This window comes from Nicotiana attenuata, chromosome 7 (genome assembly GCF_001879085.1).
Source record: "Nicotiana attenuata strain UT chromosome 7, NIATTr2, whole genome shotgun sequence".
In the NCBI taxonomy this organism is placed as follows: Eukaryota; Viridiplantae; Streptophyta; class Magnoliopsida; order Solanales; family Solanaceae; genus Nicotiana; species Nicotiana attenuata.
The window spans coordinates 46,296,737-46,314,449 of record NC_031995.1 but is presented as its reverse complement, the minus strand read 5'-3'; positions in this window follow the sequence as shown (position 1 = coordinate 46,314,449).

Genomic DNA, 17,713 nt, shown 5'->3' with positions numbered 1-17,713 from the left:
AAAATTCCATTACTTTTTTTGAGATCAAATCGAGTACTCATGAATAGTGTTGATAATGCTAAGTCACTCGATTTAGTGTTAAGGTTGGGGGTGGTGAGGTGGCATACCACTTGGCGACCACCTCAGCGAAATATCATGCCATGTAAAATAATGGTGGCCATGGTGGAGGATCCAAATGAATGAAGGGTATTTTCGCACCAGTTTTATAACGGCGGGGGCAATGGTGTACCAAAAGTATAACGGAGGGCATAAGTGATCCTTTTCGCATAGTAGAGGGATATTTTTGACACTTTTCCTAGAATAAATAATGAAGAAATGGAATTCATTGTGGACTCAAAGAAGAGAACTTGTGACTGCATGGAATTTCAACTTGATGAATTGCCCTGTCCACCCGTAATTGCTGCTATTAATAAGAGATATTTGCAAAAATTTGATTACTGTTCAATATGGTATTCAAGGAAACATGGTTCAAAACATATGAATGACATGTTAATACTGTGGGAGATCAAAATTCATGGGATATACCACAAAATGTAGAATCTGAAATCACCAAATCTCCCGATGTAGTGATTCTATAAGGAAGAAGACAAGACAAAGAGGTATATCCCTACGACTAAATCAGTACAATTGAAGTCTCCCAAATGCAATCGTTGTAAACAAATTGGGCATAACATAACAATTTGCTAGTCTTCTCTATCACCTCATCCATATTCCAAGAAACACGCTGAAAAATACTCCAACGTTCAATAATCCTTGGAAAAAAGTATCATTCTAAAGGAAGATAGATATTCTGAATTTAGACCTTCATTATTAATTGATATATGTGAAATGTGATTGTTTTCATAGAAATAAGAAAACTAAGCTCTTGGATTGGAAAATACTCGTTTAAATATTACTTGAAGTACAAAACACTCATTTTTGTTGGCGGCTTACATGTTTGGTTGCATTCTAAAAAAGTACACAATCACTTCAGCGAGAAAAAACTATAATGAAATACATATCTATAACACACACACACACACAAGACACATATATATACAATAAAAAACTATACCTCTCTACATGAAGTATTCATACTACATGACAAAATTTCAGCATATTTAGCCTAAAGTTTTAGCAAATGAACTAAATAACTTCAGCATATTTTTTCTGAAGTTTCGAAAAAAACTCATTACAAAAATGGTAGACTGCTGGACAAAACTTCAGCATGTTTAGTGTGCAGTTTTAGGAAATGAACAAACAAACTTCAGCATGGATAAGGCTGACTCTTAAAAGATATAGTTACAGCATTATATATGCCTATTAACGGGAAATGTTTGTAAAAAAACTAGCCTATAAAGTGTGAATGTCTGTAATGACCCGACCGGTCGTTTTAAGATCTAGCATGTCGTTCAGCGATTTGAGGCCATGAGTAGCTTCACTTCAGGTATTAGGAATTGTATGAGTGGTCGGAATTGAATTTCGGGAAGTTCGTAGTTGATTTGGAAAGAAAATTCAAATTTCGTAAGCTTAAAGTTGGAGGAATTAACTAATGTTTGAGTTTTGAGCAAACAACCTCGGAATCGGGGTTTGAAGGTTCCAATAGGTTTTTACAATGATTTTGGACTTGGGCGTATGTTCGGATTGGGCGTTGGATGACCCGGGAGTCCCCTATTGTGGAAAGTTGGTATTTTGGAAGGATTTCATAAGTTTAGGTTGAAGTGGATTTTGATGTTATCGATGTCCCTTTAGGATTTTGAGCCTAGGAATAGCTCCGTATGGTGATTCTGGTTTTAGGAGCGCGTACAGATGTGGATTTGGAGGTCCGAAAGTCATTTTGGGGGTCATTTGACGAAAGTTGGAAATTAAAGGTTTTTGGAAAGTTTGACCGGGAGTGGATTTTTTTATATTGGGGTCGGATTCCGATTCTGGAAGTGGGAATAGGTCCGTAATGTAAATTATGGCTTGTGTGCAAAATTTGAAGACATTCCGGATTGATTTGATATGCTTCGGCGCAAATTATTGAATTTGGAAATTTCATAACTCACAATTCGATTCGAGGCGCGGTTCGTAGTTACAGCATTGTTTTATGTGATTTGAGACCTCGACTAAGGTCGTATCATGTTTTGGGACTTGTTGGTATTATTTGACAAGGTACCGAGGGGCTTGGGTGTATTTTGGATCATTGGTTGAAAGACTAGTAAAGTTAAGAAATTTGGAGTCTGACCATGGTCAGTATCAGGTCAAGACGACCTCTTTTATGTTTTTTTGAAAGCGCGAGCAGCTCCGTCGCGTGTTTTATGATTGAAATTCATATATTATTTTTTGTCCTGGAGGTTCTGGATGAGTTTCCGGGTGGTTTCGGATCGTTTCGGAGAAGTTTGGGTTTGCTGGTTTTGGTGAGTTACTGTTCATTCACAATTGCGAGCACTGTTCATTCGCAAATGCGAAGTTTTTGTTTGCAAATGCGAACCTAGGCAGATTGTTTTAAATCGGGATTTCGCACATTTCAGTCATTTCTCTCTTGGTTTGGGTGATTTTTGGAGAGAGGGGAGATTTTCATCATCTATTGAAAGGAAAGTAATTCCCGTATAATATTAGCTAACTACATAGATTCTACAAGGATTTAACCATGGAAATTAGTAGAAATTTTGATATTTTGAAAGAAACCTAGAAATTGGTATTTTTGGACTTTTACCACGAAATTGGACATGGAACTAGGAATACATTATATATTTGAGTTCGTGGTGTTATAGGTAACGTTTATCTTTGAAAGATTTCGGAATCCGAGCACGTAGGCCCGAGGGTTGACTTTATTGACTTTTCTAGCGGGGATGGAAATTATTAAATTAATTGATTATGGGTGTTGGAGTATATTTTGATTGGTTTGCACCTTGTTTGACTAGTTTTTGGATCGACGAGCATCGGTTTGAGTTTTTAGAGAGGCTTTGGAGCCGGTTATGGAACTTTAGAGCGAGGTAAGTCTCCTGTCTCACTCTGTGAGGGGGAAACTACCCCTAGGTGTTGTAATTGATATTTGCTACTTGTTGCGGGGCTACGTACACACAAGGTGACGAGAGTCTGTACGTAGTTAGATTCATGTTATTGTTCGGGTAGACTTAGGTTCACACCATGCTATACTTGTAGTACAGAGATTATCCTTGCTCGTTTAGTTCTTTTATTTCGCATCATGACTTGAGACTAGAAATGCGTAGAGTGATAGACTCGCTATTGTTGATATTTGACGAGTTTCATGATTTACCGCAGAATAATTGTGTTCCTCTTACATATTTCTCCCGGGCTATGCGTTTTCATCAAAAGGTTTTTCTTAAAATTTTGTCACGACCCAAAATCAACCGTCGTGATGGCGCCTATCGTGGAACTAGACCAGCCTCTACTCAACATCTCAACACAGTAAAAACTTTGAAAATAAAGACGGAAGCAGTTGAATATTAAGTAAAAGCCTTTTTAAAAATAGAAAATAATCGAAAATACGATACAATCTATCCCAAAACCAGGGTGTCACAGAGTACATGAGCGTCTAAAGCAGAATACAGTCCACTACAGTGTTTAGAGAATAAAAACTGATATACAAATTGAGATAATGAATGAAAGTCAAGGCCCGCGAATGCCATGCAGCTACCTCAAAAGTCTCCGAACTCTGATGCCTCAATCAGCAACCGCCACTGTGACCGGAAGCGCCTGGATCTGCACATGAGGTGTGGGGAGTAAGGTGAGTACACCCAACTCAATAAGTAACAAGTACAACCTTTGGACTGAAAGGTAGTGAAGAACTCAACCGGTACAGATAAAATAGAAATAACTGTGCAGAAACAAAGGCATGCTTTCAATTAATAGGAAGCTCAAAACAGTAAAGTAGAGCAGATCCGAACAACGTAAAGAAAATAACTCTTCTATCTCTACATGCCAATGCACATGTTGTATATGATGCACCATGCTGTAAGCCTCATGTGCTCACACTCTCAAATGCTCAACCACTCGGTACTGTATATGGCCCATACGGCCTAGGGAAGATCCATCTCGGAATATATACATCTGACCGTAAGTCACCCAGTACCGAGGAAGACCAATCCAGCCCTGTGGAGAAGATCCATCTCCAAGTATCAAGTACTTCGGACAGATCCATGTCCAGGGAAGATCTATCCCTCAATAATATCGATCGCGCTCACTGGGGTGTGTACAGACTGTGGACGGGCTCCTACAGCCCAAGCACTATTATAAATCAGTAGAACCATTGCGGCGAGCAGCCCGATCCCATAACTGTCACTCAAAATCAAGCTCTCGACCTCACTCAGTCATCAATCTCTCAAGTCTCACTCACGGGCTCACAACGTCATGAAAACAAGCCCGAAACAATGATATGATGTATCAATAAATAACAACTGAGACTAAGATATGATATGAAATGCATGAGCATGACTGAGTATGAAATATCAATGAAATCAGCGAGATGACAGCAAGAAACGACCATTATGGGTCCCAATAGTACCAGCAATAAACCCAAACATAATATCTAGCATGATTGACAGTTCAATTACTTTATCACATGATGAAAACATGGATCTCAACAAGATAGAGTCATTATACGGTGCCATGGAATCAACCATGTCACTATTCTCACGGTGCACGCCCGCACGCCTGTCACTTGGCATGTGCGTCACCGCAATACCAATCACATAACACATAATTCGGGGTTTCGAACCCTCAAAACCAAGTTTGAAAGTGTTAGTTACCTCAATCCGAGCAAAACTCTACTCCAAAATGCCTTTTCCTCTCAAATCGGTCTCCAAACGTCCCGAATCTAGCCACAAGTAGTATTGTACAATATATATATATATATATATATATATATATATATATATATATATATATATATATATAGCCAAAAATCCAAAATTGGCTCAAACCCGGCCCCCCGGCCCATGTCTCGAAATCCGACAAAAGTCACAAAACCCGAAAGCCCATTCATTCACGAGTGTAACCATACTGAATTTATCAATATCCGACACCAAATGGCTGTTCAAATCCCTAAAATCTCACTCTCCAAATCCCTAGCCTCAAACCCCAAAATTTCACCTCAACACCACACAATCTAGGTGGAAAAAATAATGGGGAAACAAGATTTATGTTTTAAAAAAATGAGTACAAGAAGCTTACCTCAATAATCCCCTCGAAAATCCTCTCCAATATCGCCTAAGTCCGAGTCCAAAACATTGAAATGAGACTAAAATCGCGAACCATTATTTTTAAATATTCTTCCCAGGCTTTTCGTACCTGCGGCCATTTATCCGCTCCTGCGGAACCGCTTCTGAGAAAGTCACTTATCCAGCTGCCTCCGCTTCTGTGATCACTGGACTACATCTGCGCATATCACAGATGCGGGAAATCCATCGCACTTGCGGATCAAACCCCCATCTGCACCCTTCTGCCCGCTCCTGCGACCATTGCAAGTGCGGGATAGTCTTCGCACCTGCGACCTCTGCTCAACTCTTCCTTAGTCACTTCTGCGATTCATTTCCCGTTTCTGCGGGCTTGCACCTGCGGTGCCCACTACGGTGGTGCGGTTACACCAGTAGCAGCAACCCTTCAGCTGCTTCATCAACTCAAAACCAAGTCCGCTAACCACCTGAAATCAACCTGAGGCCCCCAGAACCTCAACCAAGCATACCATCAAGTCCCAAAACATCATAAAAACTTAGTCGAACCCATAAATCACCTGAAACAACATCAAAAACACAAATTGCACACGGATTCAAGCCTAATGAACTTTGAAATTTCCAAATTCTACAAACGACGTCAAAACCTAACAAATCATGTCCGATTGACCTCAAATTTTGCACACAAATCATAAATGACACCACAAACCTACTCCCGCTTTCAAAAATCCAATCCAACCCTGATATCAAGAAGTCCACTCCCGGTCAAACTTTCCAAAATTCCAACTTTTGGCATTTCAAGCCCCATTCTACTACGGACCTCCAAATCACAATTTGGACGCGCTCCTAAGTCCAAAATCACCTAACGGGGCTAACGGAATCATCAAAATTCAAATCTGAAGTCGTTTACACATAAGTCAACATCCGGTCAACTTTTCCAACTTAAGCTTTCAATTAAGAGACTAAGTGTCTCAATTCACTCTGAAACCTCTCCGGACCCGAACCAACCATCGCGGTAAGTCATATAATAGTTATAGAATACAAAAGGAGCAGAAAATCGGGGAACGAGGCTACAACTCTCAAAACGACCGGCCGGGTCATTATATCCTCCCTCTCTTAAACGAAAGTTCATCCTCGAACGAGTCTAGAAAAATACCTGGAGTCACAAATAAGTGTGGATATCTGCTCCGCATCTCCCGCTCGGTCTCCCAAGTAGCCTCCTCCACGGGCTGACCTCTCCACTACACTTTCAATGAAGTTATATCCTTTGACCTCAACTTTCGAACCTGCCGCTCCAAAATAGCTACTGGCTCCACATCATAAGTCAAATCACCATCCAACTGAACCGTGCTGAAATCCAAAACTTGAGACGATCGTCGATATACTTCCGGAGCATAGAAACATGAAATATTGGATGCACACTCGACAAGCTAGGTGGCAAGGCAAGCTTGTAAGCCAGCTCTCCAATCTTCTGAAGTAACTCAAAAGGCCTAATGAACCGAGGGCTCAACTTGCCCTTCTTCCCGAACCTCATAACACCCTTCATGGGTGAAACCTTCAGCAGAACCTTCTCTCCAACAATGTAAGACACATCACGAACCTTCCTGTCGGCATAACTCTTTTGTCTTGACTATGCCGTGCAAAACCGCTCCTGAATTAATTTAACCTCGTCCAAAGCATCCTGAACCAAATCAGTACCCAATAACCTAGCCTTGCCCGGCTCAAAACAACCCACCGGAGATCCACACCGCCTTCCATATAAAGCCTCATATGGAGCCATCTGAATACTCGACTAATAACTGTTGTTGTAAGCAAACTCTGCGAGCGGCAGGAACTAGTCCCATGAACCACCAAAATCAATGACTCAAGCACGTAGCATGTACTCCAATATCTGAATAGTGCGTTCAGACTGTCCGTTCGTCTGAGGGTGAAATTCTGTACTCAACTCAACATGAGTGCCCAACTCTCCCTGCACGGGTCTCCAAAACTGCAGTATAAATTGCGTGCCTCTATTTGAAATGATGGAAACTGGCACACCGTGAAGGCGAACAATCTCTCTGATGTAAATCTCAGCCAATCGATCTGAAGAATAGGTAGTACTCATAGGAATGAAGTGCGCGGACTTGGTCAGCCGATCTATAATCACCTAAATATCATCAAACTTCCTTGAAGTTTGTGGGAGCCCAACTACGAAATCCATGGTGATCCGCTCCCACTTCCACTCTAGAATCTCTATCTTCTGAATCAATCCACCCGGTCTGTGATGCTCATATTTTACCTATTGATAGTTGAGACACCGAGCTACAAACCCAACTATATCCTTCTTCATCCTCCTCCACCAATAGTGATGCCTCAGGTCCTGGTACATCTTTGCGGCACCTGGATGGATGGAATACCTCGAGCTATGGGCCTCCTCAAGAATTAACTCCTGTAGTCCATCTACATTAGGCACACATATCCGACCCTGCATCCTCAATACCCCATCATCTCCAATGGTCACATCTCTGGCATCATCGGGCTGAACCTTGTCCTTGAGTACAAGCAAATGAGGATCATCATATTGGTGCTCTCTGATACGATCAAATATGGAAGACCGAGAAACCACACAAGCTAGAACCCGACTAGGCTTCGAAATATCCAATCTCACGAACTGGTTGGCCAAGGCCTGAACATCAACTGCAAGAGGTCTCTCACTAACAGGAAATGAATGCAAGACTACCCATACTCATTGCCTTCCTACTCAAGGCATCGGCCACCACATTGGCCTTTCCCGGATGATATAGAATAGTAATATCATAGTCCTTTAGCAGCTCAAACCTTCTTCGCTGCCTCAAATTGAGATCCTTCTATTTGAACAAGTTCTGGAGGCTATGATGATCAGTATATACCTCATAAGACACACCATAGAGATAGTGCATCCAAATCTTCAACGCAAGAACAATGGCAGCCAACTCCAAATCATGAATAGAGTAGTTCTTCTCATGGGGCTTCAACTGGCGCGAAGCATAAGCAATCAATCTACCCGCTTGCTTCAAAACACACCCAATACCGATCCTAGAAGCATCACAATATACTATATAAAAACAAGAAACTAATGGTGTGGTTATGGCAGTCTTGAGCTTTTGAAAGCTCTCATCACACTCATCCGACCACCTGAAAGGAGCACCCTTTTTGGGTCAATTTGGTCAAGGGTGATGCAGTAGACGAGAAACCCTGCACAAACCGACGGTAATAACCAGCCAAACCTAGAAAGCTCTGAATCTCTGTAGCTGAGGACGGTTTGGGCTAAGTCTGAACAACCTCTATCTTCTTCGGATACACCTGAATACCCTCACTAGATACCACGTGCCCCAATATGCCACTGAACTGATCCAAAACTCACACTTGGATAACTTGGCATAGAGTTTCTCCTCCCTCAATCGTTGTAACACAATCCACAAATGTTGGGCATGCTCTTCTTGGCTACGAGAGTACACCAGGATATCATCAATGAATAAAATAACAAACGAGTCGAGATAAGGTTGGAATAAAATGTTCATCAGATGCATGAACACTGGTGGGGCGTTGATCAGCCCAAAAGACATCACAAGGAACTCATAACGACTATAATGGGTCTTGAAAGCTGTCTTATGAATATCAGAGTCCAGAATCTTCAATTGGTGATACCCTGACCTCAAATAAATCTTGGAGAACACCCTCGCTACCTGAAGCTGGTCAAATAGATCATCAATACGCGAAAAGGGATACATGTTCTTGATTGTGACTTTGTTCAACTGTCTATAATCAATGCACATACTCATAGATCCATCCTTCTTCTTCACGAATAGAACCGGTGCACCCCAAGGTGACACACTAGGCCTAACAAACCCTTTCTCAAGGAGTTTCTGAAGCTGCTCCTTCAACTCAGTCGGTGTCATATGGTATGGAGGAATAGAATGGGCTGAGTGCCCGGCACCAAGTCAATGCCAAAGTCAATATCTCTGTCGGGCAGCATGCGTGGCAGATCTGTAGGAAACACATCCGGGAAATCTTGCACCACTGGAACAAAATGAATAGCAGGGGTCTCAGCACTAACATCCCTCACAAAGGCCAATTAAGATAAACAACCCTTCCCAACCATATGTTGGTCCTTCAAGTATGAAATAACTCAACTAGGGACATAATCTAAAGAACCTCGCCAATCAATCCGTGGCAACCTCGGCATCGCCAACGTCACGATCTTAGCATAACAGTCCAAAATAGCATGACATGGAGACAACCAATCCATACCCAATATCACGTCAAAGTCAACCATACTAAGCAGCAGAAGATCAACTCTAGTCTCCAATCCCCCAATAGTCACTACACACGACCGATACACACGGTCTACAGTAATAGTATCGCCCACCAGCGTAGATACATGAACAGATGAAACTAAAGACTCATGAAGCATATCTAGATAATGAGCAAAATACGATGATACATATGAATAGGTGGAACCAGGGTCAAATAATACAGAAGCATCTCGGTGACATACTAAGATAATACATGTGATCACTGTGTTTGAAGCAATAACATCTAGTCCGGCAGGGAGTGCATGGAAACAGGCCTAATCGGCCTCCCCCTCTAGGGCAACCCCTAGCTGACTGAGCTCCATGTTGTTCCCAAACGCACACGCAAGTATACGTGGTCGACAAGTAATATAGGATTGTAAGTCCAGATATCGTACCCACAGGGACTTGTGATTAACTATCAACTAAATTAAACCAAACAATTAATCTATTCAAGCGAATCCTAACGTATGAATATTTAACTAAAATTAATCTAGAGTAAAAAATTAATAGATTAAAGAAAACAAGTTGGCGAATTATAGAGACGAATTCAATATGAGTGAATATTCTAGAGCTATGGGTTAACTAACAATCCCGTTGAGTTTTTCACCTAAATCGTCTAATTAATTTATCTGGTTTATTGATTGACAGGGTTAATATTGCTCGTAGCCTTCTCCCGAAGTACAACTCGCCTATTCAAGCTAACCTAACGCCTATATTCCTATGGATTTAGGATTAACAAGAACGCATTTATAATTCCCGTATAATAACCAAGCAAGGCGATTAGATATATTCCTATCCTAACCGCAAATCCGCTCCCCCTAAGATTAAGATCTTGCTCTACTCAATCTTATATGNCCGATACCCAACGAGCACGTCACCTCCTATACTTGCGCTGTAAAATGCAACGATATAAAAAATGACAAAATCGAGTCTGTGTTGCTGAAAAAATTCGGAGAAACACTTTCGAAAGGGGCCATGATGTGGTATCACAACTTGGCTCCCGACTCCATAGATTCGTTCGCCATGCTAGCAGATTCCTTCGTAAAGGCGCACGCGGGAGCCATCAAGGTAGCAACGAGGAAGTCCGATGTTTTCAAGATCCAACAGAGAGAGAATGAGATACTGCGGGAATTCGTGTCCCGCTTCCAAATGGAACAAATGGAACTGCAACCCGTCTCTGACGACTGGGCGGTACAGGCCTTCACCCAAGGCCTAAAGGAAGGAGGCTCAGTGGCCTCGAAGCAGCTGAAGCAGAACCTGATCGAATACCCGGCCGTGACTTGGTCGGACGTCCACAACCGGTACTAGTCGAAGATCAGGGCCGAGGACGACCAACTGGGAGCCCCTTCGGGCTCAGAATACCCGAGCAGACTCCCGGTAAAAGAAGCGGGGCCAAACAAAGAAAGGTACCAGCCGTACCTCGAAGACAGGAGGAACGTCCCAAGACGCAACCTACCTTACAACGATCGAAGGATAAATCGAGGACAGGACCCTCGAGGACTCATCAACAGAACCAGGTTCGATCGAAACATAGCACCAGCTAACACACCCCACTTATCGGAATACAACTTCTGCGTCGATGTTTCAGACATCGTGTTGCTATCGGCAAGATCAGGGACGCCAAGTGGCCCAAACTGATACAGACAAACCCTTCGCAGAGAAACTAAAACCTAGTATGCGAGTTTCACAACACGCACGGTCATAGGAACGAGGACTGCCATCAGCTACGAGAGGATGTGGCTCGACTACTCAACATAGGGCATCTCCGGGAATTTCTTAGCGATCGGGCCAAAATCAATTCCGAGAGAGGGAGACGATCAAGAAAAACGAGACAAACGAACCACAACATGTCATCCACACGATCATGGGGGGCGCCGATGCCCCGCAGGAACCGGTAGTGAGAAGAACCAAGATAACCATCACCAGGGAAAAACGGACTCGGGGATNCCTCTAAGTCGTGAATAGAACTTCCAATTGATCGATCTCTTGTCCCAGTTCAGTTCTTCCTTCTATAAATTGTTGCATCTCATTCATAATTTTCTCATGGAAACCTCCATATTCCTCGAATAATTTCCCGTGCATATCAAGAATGCGAACATCGTGTTCTACATCATCCCATTCGTTACTTCTGCCAAACTTACAAGAATTATTAGAATCAACATAAGAAGGGATTGGAGTAGGATAACAACACTAAGGACAATTATTCCAATTTCCATCACAAATAGTACAAGATGGAGATGGTGCACACAACTCGGTGTTGGGAATATTTTTACAATATTGCCACAAGTGAGGTCCTTTACAATATGGACAAGGATCACAAAAACAAGAATACTTACTATCCCACCACTTTTCGTTCAATGATGCCATGTAAAAAAAATAAAAATATAATACTAACTACACTGGACTAAAATTAAAAACTTAAATAGATAAAAAAAAATAAAAAATTTAATCTAATAAAATAGTTAATTTCTAAGTCCCCGGCAACGGCGCCAAAAACTTGTTGCTCCCAAACGCACACGCAAATATACGTGGTCGACAAGTAATATATGATTGCAAGTCCAGATATCGTACCCACAGGGACTTGTGATTAACTATCAACTAAATTAAACCAAATAATTAATCTATTCAAGCGATTTTCTAAAGTATGAATATTTAACTAAAATTAATCTAGAGTAGTAAACTAAGAAACAAAGGAAACAAATTGGTGAACTTAGACACAAATTCAATGTGAGTGAATATTCTAGAGCTATGGGTTAGCTAACAATCCCGTGGAGTTTTCCACTTAAATCGTCTAATTAATTTATCCGGTTTATTGATTGATGGGGTTAATATTGCTCGTAGCCTTCTCCCGAAGTACAACTCTCCTATTCAAGCTAACCTAACGCCTATATTCCTATGGAATTAGGATTAACAAGAACGCATTTATAATTCCCGTATAATAACCAAGCAAGGCGATTAGATATATTCCTATCCTAACCGCAAATCCGCTCCCCCTAAGATTAAGATCTTGCTCTACTCAATCTTATATGCAATCTAGAATTCCCTCTCCCGAGTTCAATCCTAGATTCGTAGATAGTATTCAATTGGTGATCAAGCAATCAAATAATTAAGCGCAAGATTGAATAAATAAACCAATATGATAAAATAATAAGAACAATTCAAGCTTCAAACTACAACGTTCATGTAGCACCCAAAATTCTACAACAAAGAAACTATGAGATTAAAGGAAGAGAAGAGAAGAAAAACTAGTTAGAAGCCTCCTCCAAGCATGGTGTGTGTCCCCCCACGTGAATTCTCTTCCAAAGTATGTTAGATATCACCAAAGTGGCGTCCTCCCCTTCAAAATACCATTTTTCCATGTATATATACCAAGTAGGGCTGGGCCCAAACAATTATACCTTCTCCAATGTGAAAAAGGACATTTTTCCCGGGTTTGACTAGCACGGTTGTGCATCTGGGCGCGCTAATGGCCGCGCTAGTTGGACAACTTTCTGTCCTGGGCGCGCTAAAACTAGCATGATCACGCATCTGGGCGCGCACTTTTCACCTTGTTCCGTTTGGAATTTGGAAAAACGTAAAACATGAAAGTTGTAGCCCTTTAGTTATCTTTCCAACAATATATTGTGGAGCCAAAATGGAGTTCTGAGCAAAAATGTTATATCCATTTTACTAGACAGTGCACAATATGCCTGCTCGATTCTTCGTTCGCTCTAACTAGCATCAGTTGACCCCCAAACGCGATCCCAGCTCGTATCCTTGGGCTTTTACTCAGACTTCAAAGCTCCAAATCACTTGAATTCATTCCATAACATCTATATAGCTCGGAATCACTCCTACAAGGCATAAAACACACAGTTAGTGCAAAACACTAGCGATTAAAGCTCAAACTCAATCAAAGTGCAGTAAATTTAAGTGTAATAATCGACTAAAATAAGTAGTTATAGCCTATCATCAACACCCCATACTTAAACGTTGCTCGTCCTCGAGCAATGGGACTATCTAATAAATCCCCCAACTACGTACAAGTATCAATCATAGACGAGTACTTTATCTTTTACCCACACACTATACCCTAGACTATGATCAATACCGGCACACAAGCATGAACACACAAAAATTCACATTATTCCCGTCTAAGCATGCCCAAGTATAATATTTCACTTCAATCAATTCCAACAACCTATTTGTCACCACCCAACCTCAAAAGCCGACTTGTAACCACTAAGCACCCTCAATTCATGCACTTACCTAACAAAAAAGTTTACAGCATTACCAATCATTCATAAGATCATGTGCTCTTACCAACAAACAAAAGAGTGACTATAGATAGTCCATACATTCAGATATACTTTTGAATATAGATTAAGGACATCGCACAATTGAACCAAATTCACTCACTCTCACAAAGAATTCATATGCATCCCGTGGTCGTACCATAAGCTTGCCCGTAGTGTATATCTCTTCTAATTTAAGCTAGCCAAATCTAGGATCAATTAGGACTTTTTGGTTGTAATGTAGGCTAAGGGACGGGTATGATACAATTAGAAATAGTGGCTCCCTCCTAAGCACTTTAATACACTACATTCACAATTCAAGCTCATATTCTTCTCAACCGATTCACTTGCCACATCCAACATAGCCCTCTTTTCAGTTACGCACTTCTCTATTTTTCACTAGCACAAATCAATACGAATTGGAGGTGTTTTATGTTTCTACATACTTTCACTATCATTTTTTTTTAAATTTTTCTTTCTCTTTTTTTTTCTTTTTCACACACACCATACAATAAGGTTCATCGGCTAGTGACCTTTAATTTCAACTTTAGTGCACCAACGGGCCCTTCCATGGTTCCACTCGAAAGCTACTCCCCAATCTCTAACCTTACTTCTTTTAGCGACTAAGTGCCTTAGGAGGTACAGGTTCAATCAATTTCAAATTAAGAACAAAATAGGGGTATGGCTTGTAACGTGGGTGCCAAAAGAAAGGTCTATAGGCTCAAAGGGGCTAGCAACGGAAAATTTTATTTTTATGTGACAAACACATCCATGATCAAGCAAGAAAATGCCTACGTCATCTCCTAGATTAGCAAACTTACAATTTCGCTTCAATTAACACACGGGGCAAGTTCTAGACTACACATGATAGCATAGAAAATCACAATCCCACACACACACGTTGCACATGACTCGATCAAGACGGTTCTATTCAACTCTCAAGTCAAGTAAGCACACATAATTAAGAAATGTAAGCCATATTGCACTATGTAGCATACAAGTCAAACAACTGAGAAAAGGCGTCACAAAATAGGCTATTTACTTTACTTAGGCTTCACAATTCAAACCAAATATATGGGAAAACAGAATGTATGTCATAGCCTATTATGCCAGCATCAACCATGTCAATGAGTATCTCGGAGCGACTCAGTTTCTTCCTAAACTACTCCTAAAAAAAATAAAGTACCCGGTTCGAGCTACACCCTTGGAAAAGAAACCGGCGCCCAAAGAAAAACCAAGGGATACTACCTAACTATCCTAAAAAAAACTTTTTGGTATTTTTAACTGGACTTTTATCCCTCAAAAAAATTGTCCAAAAGATCCATCGTCGGGAAAAGTCCGAACTTTTTCTAATTTTTTTTTTGTTTTTAACAAAAACTACTACACTAAGAACGAGTACTATAACTAAGCTAAGATAGCACAAAAAACACCCAGACAATCTCCTCACCCCACACTTAAAATTGTGCAATGTCCTCAATGCACACTAAAAATAACAAGAGGGTAAAAGAAACTCCCTGGTAGGCCAAAGGCCGAAAAGTTAGCAGCTCACGGGATATTCAGACTTCTCCTTGGTATGATCCCTTGTACGGGTACCTCACACTTAGTTTCAACCACTTGCTCGCTTTTGCACGTGCCTCTTGGCTTTGATTCTATGCTCGTACTCCTACAAAATACAAAAATAATACTACAAAAAAAAATATTAACACAATAAAATAAAATAAAATAAAAGAAAAAATTTTGGGTTGCCTCCCAACAAGCGCCTTATTTAACGTCGCGGCACGACGCCATCACTTTCACCACTTTTCCTTCCACTTTGAGGATATGAATTGTGCCCCCAGTTTTGCATCAATTTTTGTGTCACGTTCTTGGGGCGGTGGTGTGAAAATAAAGAAACCAAGTAATAGGTATCGCATCTTGCACTTCTTGGCCTTCAAGTGAGGAATGTCTTTTTGTCTCCTTGGTGTGGCGAATTTCAGAGTATAAACACTTTGTTCCTCATCCATTGACTCCTCCATATGCTCGATTGGATCGATTCCCATGTCACCAACCAAGCACAATGTTGAAAAGTGTTTAGAATGAGGTCCAATACGCTCCAACTCCAAAATTGCATTATTTTTGACATCCTCAATTTCGCGCTCTTCGTCAACCTTGGCATCATTAATAATATTTTGGTCTAATAATTGGTATTCTCGTTTTAGCTCCTCAATTTGGCCTAGAAGATCTTTTTCAGCTTCACACAACTCATCACTAAATTGTTGGGAGTTACACGCATCAACTTTTGCACTCAATTGAGCCTCTAAGTCGTGAATAGAACTTCCAAATTGATCGATCTCTTGTCCCAGTTCAGCTTTTCCTTCAATAAATTGTTGCATCTCATTCATAATTTGCTCACGGAAACCTCCATATTCCTCTAATAATTTCCCGTGCATATCAAGAATGCAAACATCGTGTTCTACATCATCCAATTCGTTACTCCTGTCAAACTCACAAGAATTATTAGAATCAACATAAGAAGGGATTGGAGTAGGATAGCAACACTTAGGATAATTATTCCAATTTCCATCACAAATACTACAGGATGGAGATGGTTCACACAACTCGGTATTGGGAATATTTTTACCACAAGTGGGGTCCTTTACAATATGGACAAGGATCACAAAAACAAGAATACTTATTATCCCACCACTTTTCTTTCAAAGATGCCATATATGAGGGAAAAGAATTATAATACTAACTACACTAAACTAAAGTTAAAAACTCAAATAGACAAAAAGTAAAAATCTAATCTAGTAAGATAGTTAATTTCTAAGTCCCCGGCAACAGCGCCAAAAACGTGTTGTTCCCAAACGCACACGCAAGTATACGTGGTCGACAAGTAATATAGGATTGTAAGTCCAGATATCGTACCCACAGGGACTTGTGATTAACTATCAACTAAATTAAACCAAACAATTAATCTATTCAAGCGAATCCTAACGTATGAATATTTAACTAAAATTAATCTAGAGTAAAAAATTAATAGATTAAAGAAAACAAGTTGGCGAATTATAGAGACGAATTCAATATGAGTGAATATTCTAGAGCTATGGGTTAACTAACAATCCCGTTGAGTTTTCCACCTAAATCGTCTAATTAATTTATCTGGTTTATTGATTGACAGGGTTAATATTGCTCGTAGCCTTCTCCCGAAGTACAACTCGCCTATTCAAGCTAACCTAACGCCTATATTCCTATGGAATTAGGATTTACAAGAACGCATTTATAATTCCCGTATAATAACCAAGCAAGGCGATTAGGTATATTCCTATCCTAAGCGCAAATCCGCTCCCCATAAGAGTTAAGATCTTGCTCTACTCAATCTTATATGCAATCTAGAATTCCCTCTCCCGAGTTCAATCCTATATTCGTAGATAGTATTCAATTGGTGATCAAGCAATCAAATAATTAAGCGCAAGATTGAATAAATAAACCACTATGATAAAATAATAAGAACAATTCAAGCTTCAAACTACAACGTTCATGTAGCACCCAAAACTCTAGAACAAAGAAACTATGAGATTAAAGGAAGAGAAGAGAAGAAAAACTAGTTAGAAGCCTCCTCCAAGCGTGGTGTGTGTTCCCCCACGTGAATTCTCCTCCAAAGTATGTTAGATATCACCAAAGTGGCGTCCTCCCCTTCAAAATACCGTTTTTCCATGTATATATACCAAGTAGGGTTGGGCCCAAACAATTATACCTTCTCCAATGTGAAAAAGGATATTTTTTCCGGGTTTGACTAGCGCGGTCGCGCATCTGGGCGCGCTAATGGCCGCGCTAGTTGGACAACTTTCTGTCCTGGGCGCGCTGAAACTAGCGCGATCGCGCATCTGGGCACGCACTTTTCACCCTGTTCCGTTTGGAATTTGGAAAAATGTAAAACATGAAAGTGTTAGCCCTTTGAGTTAGCTTTCCAACCATATATTGTGGAGCC